Source organism: Cryptotermes secundus, unplaced genomic scaffold (genome assembly GCF_002891405.2).
Source record: "Cryptotermes secundus unplaced genomic scaffold, Csec_1.0 scaffold303, whole genome shotgun sequence".
NCBI classification, from domain to species: domain Eukaryota; kingdom Metazoa; phylum Arthropoda; class Insecta; order Blattodea; family Kalotermitidae; genus Cryptotermes; species Cryptotermes secundus.
The window spans coordinates 2503211-2518403 of record NW_019726229.1 but is presented as its reverse complement, the minus strand read 5'-3'; the positions used below and the strand labels follow the sequence as shown (position 1 = coordinate 2518403).

Here is a 15193-nt window from a genome sequence, read left to right as displayed (position 1 = left end):
CCATGCAGTTCCTCTTGATCACCCTAATAAGGTATGGTGAAAAGTACAAATTACGAAGTGTTAATTATTTAATCTCCTTCTGCCTCCGGCTACTTGTTTCTTTGCCTTCCTCAAGTCGGCATATTTTCATGAATTTTTTGCGAAACACCTTCAGTGCTTATATACTTGAAAAAGTATCTGTAAACAAACTAACATAGCGTAACATTTTCTATTGAACTCGTCCTCATGTTACTTGTATGCACCTGTTTCCAGATGGCGCAGCTGGTCGCACACAGACCAGTAAAGCTGCAAATTACGTACTTCACGCAGGTCTAGTTCAGGGTTTTACAGCCTGCATAGCTTCTCATGTTCAGAGTAACACTGAAGTTCTTTTTCAATGTATACTAATGAAGGTTATGCTTAACTTCTTGTCCCTTGTTAATTGGTTGATTCTTAACCGTTTTAGCGACACATATACGTGGGTTATATAATTTTGATATCGAAATATGATAATGCAAGACTCAGGCAAGGTTTTCAGAGTTGGCCATGGCCTGTTTGGAGGTGCTATCCTGAAATTCGCCAGGAGAGATTGAAGAAAATTACAACAATTATATGTGGTAACTCGGTTCAGAGTCGAAAGGAGTATGCCCTAAATACAAACCTAGATCCTTGCTTCAGACATGATTTCGTAATAATTATGCCCAGTTTCAGTCATGCGCCATGCTGAATGAAGAATTCCGCTGTCTCGAAGCCCATGTAAAAAGAGCTTTCAATTGGTGATTCATACGTCAGTCACTCCAGCCTGCTCCAGCCTGCTCCAGTCTGCTCCAGCCTCTTCGAACAGTTAGGCCTAGCTGTTTGCGTCGCATGATTCCTCCTTCCCCCAGTTCTGAAATGTGTTGTAGTTACTAATGCAGCTCAGATAATTCGCTACAATAATCTTAATGGCACGTCAGGATGTGGCCCTTTTATTTTTTTAAACAAAATCTCTGTTTCTAGAATCACAGACATTAGTGTAATTTATTTTCTGTAATGTTTAAACTAACTTCGCTTTAAACAAAACCGGGACATGTTTTTACAGTCCAGTGGCCAGTTAGTGACACATGCCTCTTTAACCTCAAAATGTTTTTATGTACTGCAATGTTTACAGACTAACACAGCAGCGGGATTGCCGTCAGGATTAATTTAAAAACTCTCATATTTTGACATATTTTTATATTTGGCAAACTAATTCTAATTTCGTGGCAGGTTACATCAGACCTTTCATTACTGTTATCCGTTAAGATTGTCGTTTATATGAAAACATTTAAAAGTAAAATCATCTCTGCGCTCGAAGACCAACATAAAGAACCATGTAGGTGACCGGAGGTAAAGATCCACGTATTCTTAACCTGTACAGAAAATTGAGGTGACTGGTCAGCTTCACGTTCCGGTCGCTTTACTTCTTTGGAAAGGCTTCCTTGGTAAACATTGATTAGGCGCCTGCGCAGTTCCTGAAACCCGTCTGGCCGCCACAAAAATAGATAAGACCGTGAACTATCCTATATCCAGTAACTGGGTACCCCCGGATTGTTTACTTTATAAGGGAACAGAGATAAGGAAATAAAAACATCGCCTATTTCTTACTCAAAACGTGTGTTGAACAGTTATAGTTGCTTGCGAGCTTCCCGCTGCCCGTTTTGACCGCGCAGCGCGGCGCATCATGCGCTGTAATGCGCTGTACGGCCGGGTAGCCGCGGGACTTGGAGCAGCCATCGCGCCAAAACTCCTCAGTCAGCGCGTGTGTGTGTTCAAGGGCGGATCCTGTGCGGCTCAGTTGTTCACTTTCCCGCGGCCACCTCGCGTGCTCTTCAGGTACGGTACGTTTTGCACACAAAATTATCAGACTGCAGATGCTCCATTGTGTATGATATTTGTCACAAATTTATTCGATTGCAAACGCCAATATAAACACATGAACTTAGATACTTTCACACCTGAACTTCATGTGTATTTTTAGACGTAACCATATACTACTCGTATTTATCTTTTCATGTATGGTTATTCAACAACGCTGCCAGTAGCTCAGACTATACAGCGCCGAATGATTCGAGAATAATATAGCGAATGATGTGACAGGAAGCGGTCATGGTCTAATTGAGGTATTACTCCGGCATTTGCCCAAAGAACCTGAGGATAACCACGAGTAACCCCAGTCAGGATAGCCAGTATCCCTGCCGGAAACCTCCCGAATACAAGTCACAATCGAGCTAAGTTGCTGGGTACCATGTATTTTATAGCATACTAGTATAACATACCTAATATTGATGCGTACTTTGTTTCTTGTTAGTGGGAAATGACCTTTGAAATTTAACGGGAAATAATTTGTTTCGTTTCTCTAATCGTGCATTCATTCTATCATTTCTCTCTCTCTCTCCCTTCCTTCCTTCTTTTCTTCCTTTCTTTCTTCCTTCCTACCTTCCTTCCTACCTTCCTTCCTTCCTTCCTTCCTATCCCTGATCTGTGTTACGATAAGGTAGTGAATTGAGTTAGATAGTTAACGGTTCAGGTTGCATCGTTTCGAGCTGCAATGTTTGTAGGTGCACGAAAACTACGCGTTATTAATAGTGTAGAACACATAATTATAAACCTCTCCCATTTTATAGACCTGCATAAATTTTACGAAAGTGTTATACGTCAAGAAAGAAAAGCGATTATTTCGAAAGACTAATTCAATGCTGTTGGTATTTCTTTCTAACCACGCAACCTGGACGTAAGCTCATCACTGGTAGTGCAATTGTTTGCTAAAGGTCATCCCAGTTGACTACCGCAAAATGCATAAAGTATGTTATATTTTTATCATCTCCTGAAATGTGACTTGCCTTGAAATATTAACGCAGTCAGAGAGAGAGAGAGAGAATATGGGAGTGTGTACTGAAAAGAATTCCCAATTTGTTCCCATTTAACGTGACAGTACGCAACTTCACTTTGTTGTAGTCTCCCCCATTCAGTAAGCAGAATAAAATGCTTTTAACAGATTGACAACACGTATTGTTACAGCTGCATTTTATCTAAGCACCTTTCGTTAAAAGTCCGTTTAAGTATACATGTGTTTTACGTTGCATTGAAGTGAAATGGGACACGCTCAGTAATCAGCAGAATGCTTTCTCTCTGCATCAACTTTTGGAGATGTTGAATTTCATGCTTTACCGCGCAGCTAACCCGAACTCTGTAGTCTGTATTAACCGTGATTTACGTTCTAACAAGAGTGCCCGTGATCGTAATAGTCGTAACAAATAGCTGCATTTGTTTTGTAAACGATATGGGATCGTTAGTTACAGAAATAAACGAAGTTACTAATGTACACTCTGGCAACATATGCTAATTTAAATATGGCTAATTTCAAAGTATAAAGGATGTAGAAGGAAGCGGTAATAGCCATTTTTAGGTATTATGCCAGAAATTGTGTAGAAGGCATGAAAAAGCACTAAAAGTTTTAACGGAATATCCTGTCTCCAAGCCCAGATTTGAAAAGCAGACCATCCGAATACTAACCCGGGGCGATCATTTGACCCGGAATTTTGGTGATTTTTGATTATTCAACGACGTTGCTGTAGTTACAGAGACTCTGAAACGTCGAATAAAATCACTGAATAGTGTGTATACAAGGATTTGGAAGGAGATGTTAGATATCCCGTAGTACTGTTCTGGAAGCTGAGTGGAGATACTGAGGCGTATCACAGAAAATATGAATGAGGGTAGCTAGTAAGCCGGCCAGATGTTGCACCCGGCGCCTTTCAAAACAGATCCACAACTCTTCCATGATATCTGGCTGTTTGGTTCCTTGATTCATGACGCTTTGACAGTTTTAAGAGCTATATAGCTTCGAATGGTAAGGTGAGTGTGAATTGGAAAATATGTGGAAGAGAGCGGTCGTGGTATATTTTAATGTAATATTCCAGTCTGAAGATACTGAGTAGAAGGAAGGAAAATCTCAGTCAGGATATTTGTTAGCGGGGCTGAGATTCGAAATCGAGGCTTCCCAGGTAAAGAATTATTAACCAATGAACGTTATGTTCGGTGTGAGGTCGTGACGTGTTCACTGGGTAACAGCTGAACTCATGTCCAGCGGGTACCAAGAAAACGCTGGAGACTTGGGACTATACTGTAAGGCGGCCCATACACGTACGAGTCTGGCTCGGCGAGGAGCCGGGCTCGGATTAATTTCACCACACACGCACGAGCGTGGCGACTCACACACGGACGAGTTTGGCTCATTGGAACCCGAGCTGAGTCGAACTTGCGAGCCAGACTCGTACATGTATGGGCCCCCTAAGACCCTACGCGGAGAGCCAATATGCATGGAGGGATTCTTGTACCCTTAGTATGAACCCGCAGAAAGTCAGCATCCGTTGCTCATTGAATCGATTTTTAAATCCGATGAATATATTTTATATCCCCTATAACACGAATGTGTTGTTAACAATTTTAACGACACTTTCGCAACTGTATGTATTAGGTAGCGTTAAGTGGACGGAGGACTGGTTGTTCCTTGTTTGTTTCGCTACACTTTCCGACAACTTGGAGAATTACTATTGTTGCCGGCCAGTGGTTAACACTCCTGCTTCGTTTGAGGGAAGTGGTGGGTTCAAATCTCGGTTTGAGACCGGTCGTCCTGACTTGTGTTGCTGATGGTTTTTCTCTGTCCCTCTAAGTTAAATACCAGGCTAGTACCTCGATTAGGACTTCGCCGCTTCCTTTCAAATCCTTTCCAATTCGTCATTTATGTATTATTCTATCTTTTGACGCTATATAGTCCAGTTACTGATAGCATGACAAAAGATAATGCTTACTGAAGTACAGAGGTATATTTTACAGCACTGTTTCTCAACCGCTGGGCCGCGTCCCAGTACCGGGCCCTCATCTTATAAAAAAGAAATTTATCGGGCCGCGGCCTCACAAAGTTTGAGAACCATTGCTTTATAGCGTAGGATGGGAGTATGTTTCTTTGATGATCCATTGGCGCAATATAAACTGCATATATTTTTACAGCCTCCAGTGAGAGGTTGTTTTTGCTTGTTTCGTAGAAGATTTTAAAGCCACTTTATCATCTGCGTAGGTTATATGGCTATGAATGGGAGTATGAATATGACTAATTCGAAGGATATAGGAAGAATCGATTGTTGTCTCGTTTAAGGTATCGTATCATCGCATGGTCTTCGTTGTGGAATTTATTAAGACTACGGACAACCTTTCTTTTTTTCATTGCTAGTGGGGTGGGACTAAGTCCCCTGTACTGCAGCCACTTCTGGCCTATTGTATCAGCCCCAGATGATAGGTGAGGGTGATTGTGGAGCAGTTGGTGGAATGAAGATTGGCAGGGGAAACCGAAGTACTCGGAGAAAACCTGCCCCAGCGCCACTTTGTCCACCACAAATCCCACTTGACCAGACCCGGGATCGAACCATGGCATCCGCGGTGGGAAGCCAGCGACTAACCGCTTGAGCTATGGCGCGGCCCACGGAAAACCTTGGTTAGTATATTCTGAAGGGTTCTGATGATGGTGCATAATACTCGGAATTAGTGGTCCAGTGATTGAGGTTAGCTCTTTCTAAGGGACCCAACAGAAGAAATGTCTTCCCCCTCTCATTTGGACGGAAACAGATCCAGTTTCCAAATCGATGTGTTTTTTTTTTAGCTTCTAGAATACCGGACGGTGGACAGAGTCCAAAAGCCCAGTAATTCTTGGTCAGTATAGTCGGTCTCGGATTACATCGAGATTCAAACCTTCAATTTATAGTGTACAACAGTAACCACTCAGCTGCGACGTTCAGTAAGTTGGCTGGCTACATAGAAATAAATTTGAAGTGAAATCAGCACCAGAAAATTTCTGTCCAGTGCTAAAGTCAAATAATAAAAACCGTGTTTTTGTTCTTACATGCGTTGGTTGGCAACTCTTTCATTTTTTCCCCGTTTTGAAGGAGGGCCAATTTAAAAATCTTACAACTCAGCACACAAGTGATGACAGTGGGTCATGTTTTTTCAACAGCATTTTCAGTTAAGCGGCAAAAATGATCAGTTCTAGTATAATATAAATGTTTGTGTTTTTTAGAACTTGCAGTTTTATTTTGAAAGATAAAAGAACGTCGCTAAGAAGCAGGCTCATGTGAGGTGCAGTCGGAGTCTAGATTTACTTTTGACAACTTTAATTTTCGAAAACATTGTTCACAAGATTACATGTTTAAGGAAGGGCTTGTCATTCACCGTACGTCGCCACTAAGCACTGAAAACTTATCAGTAGGTAACCGGAGTTGTAAAGGTGAGTAAAACGTGTGGAATGTACTCGTAAACCTACTACTCAGATCCGTATGACTGCAAAACTCTCACGTCGATTCGAAATTCGGTTGGAACAGTTTCAACATTAACTACAAACGGCTTTGAAAATAAATTGTGACCTCGTAGTTTCGTACAATTGTACCTTTGAAATGAGAGTTAATTATTTGTTGAAGCTGAATTTCTTCCGCGTGATCCCTAGCATCAGTGGGGGGTTTCCTTTCTCAAAAATTTAAAACGCGTCATGTCGTTTGATCGCATTTGCAGTTCCCACAGATGAAGGATCCACTCGGACTCTGTTATTTAGTCAGACATCTGGGCCGCTCCATAGCTCAAGCGGTTAGTCGCTGGCTTCCCACCGCGGCTGCCCGGGTTCGATCCCGGGTCTCGTCAAGTGGAATTTGTGGTGGACAAAGTGGCGCCGGGGCAGATTGTCTCCGAGTACTTCGGTTTCCCCTGCCAATCTTCGTTCCACCAATTGCTCCACAATCACCCTCACCTCTCATCTGGGGCTGGTACAATAGGCCAGAAGTGCCCGCAGTACAAGGGACTTAGTCCCACCCCACTAGCAATAAAAAAATAGTCAGACATCTCATTAGCAGTACGAATAGCTCATTATTCGCCTATATTGATGTAATTTATGTGTTTAAGTCTTTTAATTGGCGATGATTCATTCCATTTGAACCAGTGACGTTGACGAGTTTTGAAACAGCTGTAACAACATTCGCCATTTGAAGGATTTTTTCCACACAGATGTTCTGTATTAATGAATGTTGTGTTAAAAATAGTGAACCCTTTGTATTTTACGTTTGTCAGTGACATTTGAAGACACACCATTGTTCCTTCCGGCCATACTTGACGTTCCATTCGTTACTCGTCCATCTTCTTTCTGTATTAGGATACTTAGACCTCGCAGCGCATCTTCTTGACTTCTTCATATAAATGTGCACCTGTATTGATCTCTTTCAATAGCATTAATCCTTTTAGCTACAAGGAAATAACAAAAGGATACTTAAAGGCAGTTCCAGAGGTTGCGTTTCCTGACAAGGAAGACATTTATAAAATCTATTTTACAATATTCAGCGTTTGAAGAAGAATAGACGAACTCTCAGACAACAATTAAGAAGGCTAAAAAATGAAACCCTAAATTTTCAGTGGCTTTCTACAACAAAGGACTGAAGCCTCAATGTGAGTGTCGTAACTCAGCATGCTGTTTCGTTCGTGCAATCGAAACACATTTCGATATATCAAACGAATTAGCTGCCATGTCTTGCTAGCAGTTCAGAAACCACATATCCGGCAAGCATCGATATATCTGATTGTTAGGGTGAAATTTTCTGTTGAGTAAGAGAGTTATGAAGTCGCGCCATAGCTCAAGCGGTTAGTCGCTGGCTTCCCACCGCGGCGGCCAGGGTTCGATCCAGTGTCTGGTCAAGTGGGATTTGTGGTGGACAAAATGGCGCTGTGGCGGGTTTTCTCCTAGCACTTCGGTTTCCCCTGCCAATCTTCATTCCACCAAATTCTCCATCATCATAGTTACCCGGGCCAGGCTACAGTAGGTCAATCAGTGTCGCCTTGCGTAGAGGACCCAGTTGGACTCCACCCCCCACTAAGCGAATTAGAAAAAAAAGAGAGAGTTATGAAGTTGAGTTATTTGGTCCCTTCTTAGCAGGCCTGCACGTCTCGCAATTCCATGCATGCTTTGTTTAGTAGTGTTTATTAATAGTGTATTCATTTAAAACAGAGACATTTTCATTACAAACGATGCATGGTGTAGCTCTTTTAATAAAAATGCAGAAATATTACTCAATCCGCTTAATTTGAAATGCAGATTTTCATCAACAGTATTCCTTTATTGCATTCATACTGGGACACTGGGGCGTATTAAAGAAAACATAATGAACAGCAACAAATCACTGTAATTTTATTCATCACTAAAAGTACCGAACAGAACTGTGTTTTACTAACCGTGAGCTGTGTCCGCGCCATAGCTCAAGCGGTTAGTCGCTGGCTTCCCACCGCGGCGGCCCGGGTTCGATCCCGGGTTTGGTCAAGTGGGATCTGTGGTGGACGAAGTGGCGCTGGGGCAGGTTTTTTCCGAATACTACGGTTTCCCCTGACAATCCTCATTCCACCAATTGCTCCACAATCACCCGCACCTATCATCTGGGGCTGGTACAATAGGCCAGAAGTGGCCGCAGTAGAAGGGACTTAGTCCCACCCCACTAACAATATAGAAAACGGTGAGCTGCACATCCCAGGCTGCTCTATCACTTCTATGCATCCTTTCCAGGTGTAGGTTCCAAGGGATTCTGACGATGCTGTATAGCAATCGGGTTTACTTGGGTTTTGGACTTCGGCCAACACGCGGTTTTCTAAAGAACACAACGTTTAAGAAACTGGATCCGTGTCCGCCCTCTGGTGAGGGGGTGGGAGACANTATATATATATATACGTATACTGCATTACGTCTAATATAAGACGCACATTTTACACATTTTCCCCGTTGAAAAATTGAGTCGAGTCCTGAATTCGAGGAATGTTCACATTTCTATTTTTTCCTAAAAACCCATATTTGAAAACTGGATGCATCTTAAATTTTAGGACGGCTTATATTCATAATAATACGATATACGAGTATATACCGGGTGGTCCAAAAGTCTCCATACATAGGAAAAATTTAAAACTTTAACAAAATGTAAATTTAACATATAGAAATCATTCTGGTGGCTGGACCAGGCAGCTGTCGCGAGGTTGCAATGGACTTTGTTGGCACGAACATCAGAGAACACTGTTGCGAAATTTGCTGAGAAGTTCAAAAAGACTGGAAGTGTTATAGACCGACAGAGAACTGGTCCACGAACATCGACTGGTGAAGGTACAACCGACGTGGTGCTGGCTGCATTTGCAAGGAGTCACCCAAAGGCACACGAAGGTTGTATGCAGAAAACAGTGTCAGAATATCGAGTATCATGCGCGTTTTGAAAACCCAACGAATGGCATCCATGCCATTTGCAACTGTTGCAGCATCTTAGTGAAGGATGGAGGAATGACATTTTTACAAATGGGTAGTAAACAAACTGGACAGTGACGCAAATTTCCAATCTGGGATCTTGTTTACTGATGAAGTCAATTTTTACGTTAATGGAGAAGTTAATCGCCAACATGTACGTAATTGGAGTGACTCCAGTCCGCAGTGGATGAGTCCATCAGAGATGCAAGGTGCTGGAAAACTGATGGTGTGGTGTGGGATATGGGGCAACAAAACTGTTGGACTTGTTTCCTTTGACACGAATCTTAATGCTGAAATGTATCTGAACGTGCTGTACCCTCCAGTCCCCTCTGAACGAGGATAAAGAATCTCCGGGGAACTTGCAGCAAGACGGGGCACCACCTCACTATTGTATCTGCGTGCCATGATGGCTGAATCAGTAGTTTCTGGCTTCCTGGACTGTTCACCGCGGTCCATGAGTAGCGTCCGAGGTCCACAGATCTCAGTCCACCTGAGGGGACACTTGAAATCAATGGTGTATCAGAAAAAGATGGGAAACGTGAATTACCTAAAGGAGCGCATTCGAAACGTAATTTCACGCATAACACCAGATGTATTGACACGAGTTCACCATGAATGGGAGAGTCGCTTGCGGATATGTCCGAAGTAGTGGCAACCACCTAGAGCATATTTTATGAACAAAATTACGTTTTGATAAAAGAGTGTAAATTTTCTCTGTGTGTGAGACTTTTGGACCAGTCTATATATATAAACATGAGATGATGTTTTGTTATCGAAAGGCAATAGGAAAATATACTATAAAAATTGCTATATGCATGTACGCACTTGAAATGGAAGTGAAGAGAAAGTGGGAAATAAGCGAAACGAACAAAACCAACAATCAACTCCCTTAACACCAGTGCACAGAATAATTTAATGTATTCACGTTATAACAACATATATCAACCGCTAGCGCTATCTGTGGAACAAATGTTAACTCCAGAGCTAATATATATATATATACCCCTGAGGAATCCGTTAGATCATACTAACCTCCCTTATGAGTTGCTAATTTTATTTCTGATAAGGGGAGACCAAATTGGAGAAAAATCGAAATTAGTCTGACTGCTCGGATTGGTTAAACATGAATATGAGCCGATTTCTAGTATTTCTTCATCTTCTTCTCCTCCCCCTCCCCTCCTCCTCCTCCGCATTCATCTTCTCCTCCCTTCCTCTTCCTCCTCCTCCTCTCCCTCCTTCATCATTCTCATCCCATCCTCCCCCCTTCTCCTCCTCCTCCTCCTTCTTCTTCTCCTTCTGCTTCTGCTTCATCATCATCTGTACGGTACTTTTACTTTAGCCTTAGCCTCCCTCGTATTTCCTGTATCTGCTGTTTTTTTTTTTTCAATTTACAAAACCAATTCTGTGTAGTCTTCTTGTGTGAGGGCTTGCACGTAAAGGTACGGGATGTTGGTATGCGTATGTATGCCAGTATGTGTATATATATATGTATACTGTGTAGCGTTTTTTCCCCTCTTCTACTGTTTGAGGTATAGATTGAACTCAGCTGATGTCGCAGCTAAAGAAAATATCTCTGCTATGCTGATAGAAATAGAGAGGGCACAACAGCGCTGGGTGTTATTGCAGGCTATGAATATGGTGAAGGCTTCTCGTATGGCTCATGTTTGTGCCCTGAATAATTACAGTTCTTTCTTCAGAACCGTGGGTCTGCCCTCTTATCTTCCGGTACTTTCGTATAGCCTTGGCTGCTCTCAGCTGGATCTGACCGAGTTTCTTCAATTTTGTTTTTAAAATCTTCCGTTGTCACATATACTGTAAAGTAGCCCCGCCGTGCGAATTTGTAAGTGGAGTATAACTAGAGGATTTCTGGTGCTTGTGCGTATGGTGAAAATTCTTTGAAAAATATGAGAATGTATTACTGAAGCTGCTCAGGTGAATAACGACATTAAGAGTCTGTGAAGTACTTCGGTTTGATGAACCTTTCTAATTTCATTACAGAAACGACATATTACACATTAAATTACTTCCTGATGGTAGGTTAAATGTAATTAATGCCAAAGCCCGACGTTGGACCTGAGCGTGAGTCCGCTTTGTGTACGTCCTGTTCTACCACCTCCTCTGTTTTCTAAATGACCGTTCTACGTCAGCTTGCCCTCCAAAATCCTATATACATTTGCTGTCTTTTCCATTTTAGCTATGTACCCAGATTTTGTTGCCGTGTCAGTATTAAAAAGTTTTCTTTTTACTGTCTCTCCTCTTGCTCTCACTTTGGAGCATAGGGCTGATATCTCAGTTTCATGATCGTTTTTACGGACGGTAGGACTCCTTGGACGGGTCATCAGCTCGTCTCAAGACCTTTACCTAAATACAAGATAACACAAACACAGAATAAACGCATACACACACCAAACATCCATGCCTTATGTGGGATTAGAACCCACGATCCCGGCTTCCGAGCGAGCGAACAGTACATGCCTTAGACCGCTCGGCTACCATAACTGGCAGTATTAAAAAGTGAGCTGTATAAATTACGAAGTTCCTCGCTAGGCATGTATCGTATAAATTGTCCACTTCACTCTGCTTACTTCAATAAATTTTTATTTTAGAGCGTACGTAAATCACACTCCCGTGTGGAGGCGGGTTACAACACCCCCTACACCAGTGCGAGTTGTAGAAGGCGACACAAAGGGAATCCGGCACCTGGGGATGTAACTGGGCCACCCTGTCACTGGGGTACATAGATACAGAGAAGTTGTCCCCAAGGCTGGGGCTTGGACGCAAGGCTGACGAACTTGCTCCATAAAAATTTATTGTTACTAAATCCAAAAAAGTGAACACCGGATGATCCAACAAATCTGGCAGAATTATCTAGACTTTAGATAATTCTGCCAGATTTGTTAAACTATCCGGTGTTGACATCTTTGGAAGCCATAGCAGCCTTCTTTAGATTATAAAGAAGGCTGTGGCTCAAAAACAGCTGTTTTGTCGATGATGATGATGATGAAATCCACATTCTGCTTTCAAAGGAAGATACTTCGTTTCACATTACTATTTGAAACAGTATATAAATCAATTTATTTTGGCTCGCTACTCTATGGCGAATTGCAGTTTTTTGTTCTTCTTCCAAACTCTCATCCAATCTTACCTCGTGAACGGTCTCGCCATAGAAAAGAAGCTTTCGGTTCAGAAGTGCCATGTGTAGGGGAGAAGGTACGCCTACACGGGAATTCTGAAACTTTCGACCTTACAAAATGTATTCCGCCAGAATTAATAGCAAATATAACAACACAAACGGCGAGATATCTGATATATCTTACCTTAAAAATTATCTGGGCTTTAATCCGAAGTTCTGAATAAAGTTAATGCTTTGTACATTTTACCTGGAGAAGTTACATAATGATTATATTATAGAACCCCTTTATCATAATCATGACATGGTTTTAGCTAACATTAGTCTGCTACTGCGATGTTGGACTAGACATAACACAATTGAGGGATTTATACAAGCTTCCTATGTGACTTATCTTAGGGGTAACAGAATTTTGGTAATAGAAGCGTGAAAATCAATTACTTCACATCCTCGGTCTTGAAGTTGGGGCGTCGTCTCTGACCCAGCACTTGGCTGGTCACAGAAGCAGGAAATGAGCTTATCATATGCAGAGGGAGTGGCTCTTGGGGTCAGGCTGTTGAGTGCAAGCTCATAATTAGTCAAGCCGGCTGCAGCTAAAGTTCTACTGATTTAAAAAAAGTAAAGTAAAGTAACAGACGAGGAATGCGTATAGGATATTGGTGGGAAAGCCAGAAGGAAAGAGACCACAGGGAAGACCAATGCGTAGGTGGGTGGACAATATTAGAATGGATCTTAGAGAAATAGGATGGGATGGTATTGATTGGATAGATCTGGCTCAGGATAGGGACCATTGGAGGGCTCTTGTGAACACGGTGATGAACCTTCGGGTTCCATAAAATGTTGGGAAATTCTTGAGTAGCTGCAGAATTGGCGGCTCCTCCAGAAGGGCTCAGCTCCATGAGTAAGTGAAGTGAAGTGAAGCGAAGCGAAGTGAAGTGAAGGCCTGTGGGGTTGTGAGACGTTGAGGGTCCCACGTTATCTAGACAATCGGCTCAAAGATGGCGGTAAGGTTGTCAGCCTTACGCACCTGCCGCGCTTTACTCCCCGGGAAAATTATTTAATTAATTGCTGGTATTCATTTCTGTTAGAAACTGAGTCGACCCCAAGGCCATAGTGCGGCTGAAATGATAGGTCAATTGAAAAAAACAATGACCTCATCGGGGCTTGAACCCGCGACCTTTCGGCTTGTAGCATAGTGTCTCAACCAACTACGCTACCGCGTGCCCCCGTTTTACTGATTTACCTCCATTAAAATTTAAAACGCCTTTTTGAAAATTAGCTGATCAAGAAATTCCCCGCCTTATGCAGAAACCTGTAGTTTCATTATAGTCGCCACAAGAGACCGCCTCTGATCCCTGCACGAATCATAGGAATCCAGTCCATATTATCCTGCCATCTACTCTTAGGTCTCCTAAGCGTTTTCTTCCTTTCAGGTTCTCTTACTGAAATCTTGTACACATTTCTCATCTCGCCCTTGACTTTGTGCTGTCCCAAATATAATTTGATTAAACGAAGTACTTGGCACTAATTCTTATAATACGTATATCATGTTCCCTTTACGTAAATCACTAGTCAAAGATATAATAAATTATAATATTATTACTAATCCATAGGGCATTTTAACAATTAACATTGATATTAACTACGCGGCCGGTCACGGTAGCTGAGCGGTCTAAGCCATGCACTGTCTTCGCTCGCTCGGAAGCCGGGATCGTGGATTCGGATCCGTTTCCTGTGAGGTACGAACTGAATTCTTATATATTATTCTTATACACTGCCGGTCACGGTAGCCGAGCGGTCTAAGGCATGTACTGTCTTCGTTCGCTCAGAGGCCGGGATCGTGGGTTCGAATCCCACTCAGGGCATGGATGTTTAGTTTGTGTGTGTGCGTTTTTCTGTGTTTGTGTACAGGTAGAGACCTTGCGACCAGCCGATCACCCGCCCAAGGAGTCCCACTGTATGTCTAAGATGTAGAAAAACCTAAGTGAACGGAGAAGTTCATGGAGGTAGGCCTAGGCCCACTGGGGCTGTAGTGCCAAGGAAAAAAAATAACTACGTGAGCAGTAATTGTTTTAAACATTTTAAGGTTTATTGTCACCAAATTGTAGGCCTGTAGTCACATAGGTTGTCAACGAACAAATGCGTGAAGTACATATAACATTCAATCAGTCACTTCATGGAAACGTGGTTTCTTATTTACTCTTTGGCTTGTACGATCGGATTAACTTTAAAGCATGCACCATATAGGCGCGTTAGTTGACGCACAGCGAGACTCAAACATGAAATGCGTAGGTATAGAAATTCGTTACCTCATAATTGGTCGAGTTTTGCTAGATATAACTATATCTTAATCGTTACATTGCTTTGTTAACAGTTCTGTTGTTGATAAGATGTAGGTTAGAGTCATTAAGCGGAATATAATCATAAAGTCTTTTCTACGTAATTCTTTATATATCTTTGGAATTGTGTTGACTGAAGACTTCTATACCAGTTTTATATTATTATTGCCGAGTACGACTCAGGTGCCACGCCCGTATCTCTTATTGTATAAGAATAAATTTAAAACTTTAATACCGTTTCAAAGAAAGACTACGATATATATACTATATACGATGTAGACACGCTATAGCATGCAATACAATACAGTGTTTCTGCATAAGCACAGAGCGGCAAACAGCGTATTGTACTGTATATACTTTCTCCATAAACACAAAAGGTCAGACATTGGCTTATCCTTTCTAAAGATGTTAATGGAATAA

At 42.1% G+C, this 15193-nt stretch overlaps 1 protein-coding gene across 4 annotated transcripts in view; it reads left to right on the top strand.

Moving 5' to 3' along the window:
• The first annotated feature begins 1757 nt into the window (after window positions 1-1757).
• The window catches only part of LOC111864041 (calcitonin gene-related peptide type 1 receptor), a 523124-nt gene continuing 509688 nt past the window's right edge, over window positions 1758-15193 (top strand). For 3 of the 4 annotated variants that reach the window (XM_023850993.2, XM_023850990.2, XM_033751302.1), the window contains exon 1: window positions 1758-1833. The gene's annotated coding sequence lies outside the window, so the exon portion shown is untranslated. Of the gene's footprint in view, window positions 1839-15193 lie in introns of all 4 variants that reach the window. The other variant, XM_023850991.2, reaches the window with a different exon arrangement.